Genomic DNA, 5221 nt, shown 5'->3' on the forward strand with positions numbered 1-5221 from the left:
TATTTTTTCCAGTTTTTTGTTTTGTTTTCTGCATTATTTTTTTTGTTTTTTTGTTTTCTTTACTTATTGTTGCTATTTTTATTTTATTTTTTCCAGTTTTTTTTTGTTTTCTGCATTATTTATTTTCTTTTGTTTTTTGCCTTATTTTTTAATTCTTTTAAATTTGAATTCTTTCAAATTTGTGTGAATCACAAGTTTTTGATTAACTTTACTAAAAAAATGAACATAGATGCGCCTATAGAGAAAATTCAACCTAAATTCATAATAAATTTTTACGAGTTTCAGAGAAATTCACTATGAATTTAGGTCAAATTCCCTGTATAGGGGCATCTATTTTCACTTTGAGAGGAGCTCAACAAGGCAGAGAGGGACGGGCTTATAAACCGGTGTGAGCGCCCTTCGGTTGGCGAAGTGGGACTAAACTCTGAGCGCAACGTGGACCAACCCTTTAGTCCCGGTTTGTGGCACAAACCGGGACTAATGGTCATGGGCCAGGGGCGAGGCCCATTGGTCCCGGTTTGTCCCACCAACCGGGACCAAAAGGTCCAGACGAACCGGGACTAATGGCCCACGTGGCCCGGCCGGCCCCCGAGGGTCACGAACCGGATCCAATGCCACCATGGGTCCCGGTTCTGGACTGAACCGGGATTATGGGCTGACCCGGCCTGGACCATTGCCCCTGAGGGAGTCCTGGATTAGGGGGTGTTCGGGTAGCCGGACTATACCTTCAGCCGGACTCCTAGACTATGAAGATACAAGATTGAAGACTTCTTCCTGTGTCCGGATGGGACTTTCCTTGGCGTGGAAGGCAAGCTTGGCGATGCGGATATTCAAGATCTCCTTCCATTGTAACCGACTCTGTGTAACCCTAACCCTATCCGGTGTCTATATAAACCGGAGGGTTGTAGTCCATAGGCAATCAACTCCGTATACAACAATCATACCATAGGCTAGCTTCTAGGGTTTAGCCTCCTTGATCTCGTGGTAGATCTACTCTTGTACTTGAAGGAAATATGCCCTAGATGCAATAATAAAGTTATTATTTATTTCCATATTTCATGATAAATGTTTATTATTCAGGCTAGAATTGTATTAACCGGAAACATAATACATGTGTGAATACATAGACAAACAGAGTGTCACTAGTATGCCTCTACTTGACTAGCTCGTTAATCAAAGATGGTTATGTTTCCTAACCATGGACAAAGAGTTGTTATTTGATTAACGGGATCACATCATTAGATGAATGATCTGATTGACATGACCCATTCCGTTAGCTTAGCACTTGATCGTTTAGTATGTTGCTATTGCTTTCTTCATGACTTATACATGTTCCCCTGACTATGAGATTATGCAACTCCCGTTTACCGGAGGAACACTTTGTGTGCTACCAAACATCACAACGTAATTGGGTGACTATAAAGGAGCTCTACAGGTGTCTCCGAAGGTAGATGTTGGGCTGGCGTATTTCGAGATTAGGATTTGTCACTCCGATTGTCGGAGAGGTATCTCTGGGCCCTCTCGGTAATGCACATCACTTAAGCCTTGCAAGCATTGCAACTAATGAGTTAGTTGCGAGATGATGTATTACAGAACGAGTAAAGAGACTTGCCGGTAACGAGATTGAACTAGGTATTGAGATACCGACGATCGAATCTCGGGCAAGTAACATACCGATGACAAAGGGAACAACATATGTTGTTATGTGGTCTGACCGATAAAGATCTTGTAGAATATGTAGGATCCAATATGAGCATCCAGGTTCCGCGATTGGTTATTGACTTCGTAAGGGAAGAGTATTATAGCTTTGTTTTGATTTAATACAAACGATTGTAGCAGTTTGGCCTCGGTATCTTTGGCATGAGATTTAACCATAAATGCATCTATGAGATTTGTGTTAATGAACTCAATATCACCGACTTGTCTTTTCTTTCGGCGATCTTCAATCTGCATAATTAATATAGTGGGGATAATTAAAAATGCATGCAATGATAGAGCTGACCTATATATAGAGACTTAATTAATGACATAAGTAGTACTACTTACAGGAAGTAGCAAGTGACCATTAATTTATCGATGGCCTTTAGATTGAAAAACGCGAAGAACTCCTCAAATGGAACATTCAACTGTTCAATTCCAACGAGGTCATGCTCCTCTCTAACACTCAGCGTTAAAATATTCCTCCCCTCAGACTCTCTGCAGGTTTTCATGTACCAATTATGGAATCTGAACGTCATCGTTGTTAGAGATCTTTCATCTTTGACGAGAGGCTTCCCGTACACGTATCTGTGTTCGTCCACCTCCAAGAAATCATAATGTACATCGTCGGGCAGGTAATCTGCAGGATTGTTATAACCCGGCACCATCCCGCCCGGATCATTAGCGACGCTATCTTCGGACACCTGGACTGGGGGGGAGCGATTGGTTCGCTTGTTCGCCGAGCTGGGCAATTTTTTTCCCAGCTCGTCGTTCTGCTAACCTTTGATCAGTGACAGTACTTCCAGACCGCTTCGCTTGGACAAATGACTTTTCAAGGATGCGCTCATAGTTGCCTTTCGACGGAGACTTTGGTGGTTTCCTCAGGGCAGCCAGAGTACGCTTCACTTTCACCGGATCTATCTTCTCCTCCGGAGGTGGATGTTTCTTTGCTTTCACCCCTTCAAAGAAGTTCTCCACTTCGGCTCACACGATCTTCGTGTTTTCCTCCAGGCTCCTCTTGTATGATAACTTCTCTGGAGTCTTCAGAGAAGGACCGAATCTGTATTGCCTCCCGCCTCTGGCTGTACTGCTAGACGAAGGAGCAGACGGAGCGGCTGCGGCTGTCTTTCCTTTCTTACGAGGCGGAGGAGAAGGACTACAACGCGCCGGAGCAGCCGGGGCGGCGGCGGGTCTCTTCCGCCCTTGCTGGTGAGGCAGAGAAGGAGGAGGCTGCTGGCTGCTCGGGCGCGCCGGCGCAGGCGGAGAAGGAGGTGGAGTGCCGCCACGCGTCGGAGAAGGAGGCCGACTGCCCTGATCGTCACTCGCCGGAGGAGGAGGCGGTGGAGGAGGCGGAGTACCCTGACTCGCCGGAGGAGGAGGAGGAGGCGTCCAGTTCGAAAGCTTGATGAACTCCTTCTGCCATACGCATGGAGTCTTCAGAGCATAACCCAGCCGAGTCTCCCCTTCACCGGTAGGGTGGTCAAGCTAGAGGTCCTCAAATCCCTCCGTTATTTCGTCCACCATCACCCTAGCATATCCTTCTGGAATCGGACGACAGTGAAAAGTTGCGCCGGGTTCAGAAGGTCGAACATGGCCGACAGCCGCCTTGTCTTTTAAGTTCTGCCATTGCGCCATAAGGTGGCAATTTTGAGACTTCGTGATAAAATCCACGGGGTAGCTAGCAGGAGCCGTCAAGAAATGCTCCGGCTGAAGCAGCTCGGTGGAAGCCGCGCTGCTTCTCCGTTGAGATGGCGGGGTAGCTTCGGGGGAAGCTTCGGCAGGTCGTTTGCTGCGATCTGCTTCTCATTCCTCTAGCCCTTGTACCCTTCCGTGCAGCGCCTGCAGTATGCTCCACTTTCTTCCTCCTCTCCTGGGTTTTGTAACCCCCTGCGTTCAGAAAACCAATCTTCCACGGAATGGAGCCTGGCGTGCCTCGTGTCCGTCCAGGGTGCTCAGGATTCCCGAGGACCATTGTGATATCGCCGTTCTCCCTGTCTGGAACGAATGTCCCTTGCTGCGCTGCATTGATATAGTGGTGAAGCCTCTTGACTGGTATTTTCAGTTGCTCGTCCGTCCAACGGCACTTCCCTGATACAGGGTCCAAGGTTCCGCCAGCCCCGAAGAACCAAGTCCGGCAACGGTCTGGCCAGTTCATTGTCTCTGGTTCGATCTCTTTATCAAGCAGATCATTCTCAGCCTTGGCCCACTTAGGACGGGCTTTGAGGTAGCCACCTGACCCCGTGCGATGGTAAAACTTCTTCTTCGCAGCATTTTGCTTGTTTGTCGCCGAGATCTTCTTACTCTTTTCCGATGTCTTGTGGGTCACAAATGCGGGCCATTGATCTCTGATCTTCTCATATTTGTCCATGAATTCTGGTGTCTCTTCTTTGTCGACAAACTTTTTCAGCTCTTTCCTCCACCTCCTGAATAGGCCTTCCATCTTCTTAAGAGCAAAAGACTTGATTAATTGCTCTATAACTGGCTTCTCCGGATCCTCCTCTGGTGGTAGGGTGAAATTTGCCTTCAGCTCGGTCCAAAGATCATCTTTCTGCATATCATTGACACAAGACACCTCAGGGTCTTCGTTCTTAGGCTTATACCATTGGTGGATGCTGATGGGGATCCTATCCCTAACAAGAACCCCGCACTGAGAAGCAAATGCGTTCTTTGTCCGGATGGGTTCAATCGGTTCGCCGTCGAGCGCGGTTGCTGTGATCTCAAACCTTTCATCCGTGCTCAACTTTTTCTTCGGGCCTCGTCTCCTTACCGAAGTTGTGCTCGATCCGAAGGGCTAGAAAAAAGAAGAAAGAAGAGAGTAAATTAATATGTGTACATATACCAAAACAATGAATGCATCAATTAGCTAGTCAGCACAGGCTTAACTAATATATATATCTGGCCAGACTCGGTTCGGTCACCGGAGCCGCCATCATGGTCTCCTTCTTGCACCGTCATTGGGTCACCGGAGCCGTCCTCACGGTCTCCTTCTTGCACCGTCATTGGGTCACCGGAGCCATCATAATCATAGCCTGCTTCTTAACCCTGTCCTTCCAGACCATCGGTGTCGTTCAGAAACGAGAAGACAGCATCACTTCCTTGTGCGATTATGTCCCCCAACAACGCTTCTTGTGCTTCGTCTCGGGGGGTGTCCATAGTTTCTATAAATATTTACAACATGGCAATTATTATTCAAACATGACAGATGGATATATTAGCTAGTGGCAAACGTAGAACTAGCTAGCTAATCACAGTAAGGAATCATATTAATTAGTGGCCTCGACGCTGCTTCTCTAGGGTTTGGGGTGGCCTCGAGAACGCTTCAAGGAGGGGGTAATATCGACAACGACGAGATACATACATGGGAAAATAATGTTATCGGGGAGGGGGTATATCGTCCCCCCCCCCACGTGTTGAAGTTATCGGGAGGGGTTTATATCGACAACGACGACATATGTACATGGGAAAATAATATTATTGGGGAGGGGGTATATCGACCCCCCCCCACGTGTTGAAGTTATCGAGA

Source organism: Triticum dicoccoides, chromosome 5A (assembly GCF_002162155.2).
Source record: "Triticum dicoccoides isolate Atlit2015 ecotype Zavitan chromosome 5A, WEW_v2.0, whole genome shotgun sequence".
NCBI lineage: Eukaryota > Viridiplantae > Streptophyta > Magnoliopsida > Poales > Poaceae > Triticum > Triticum dicoccoides.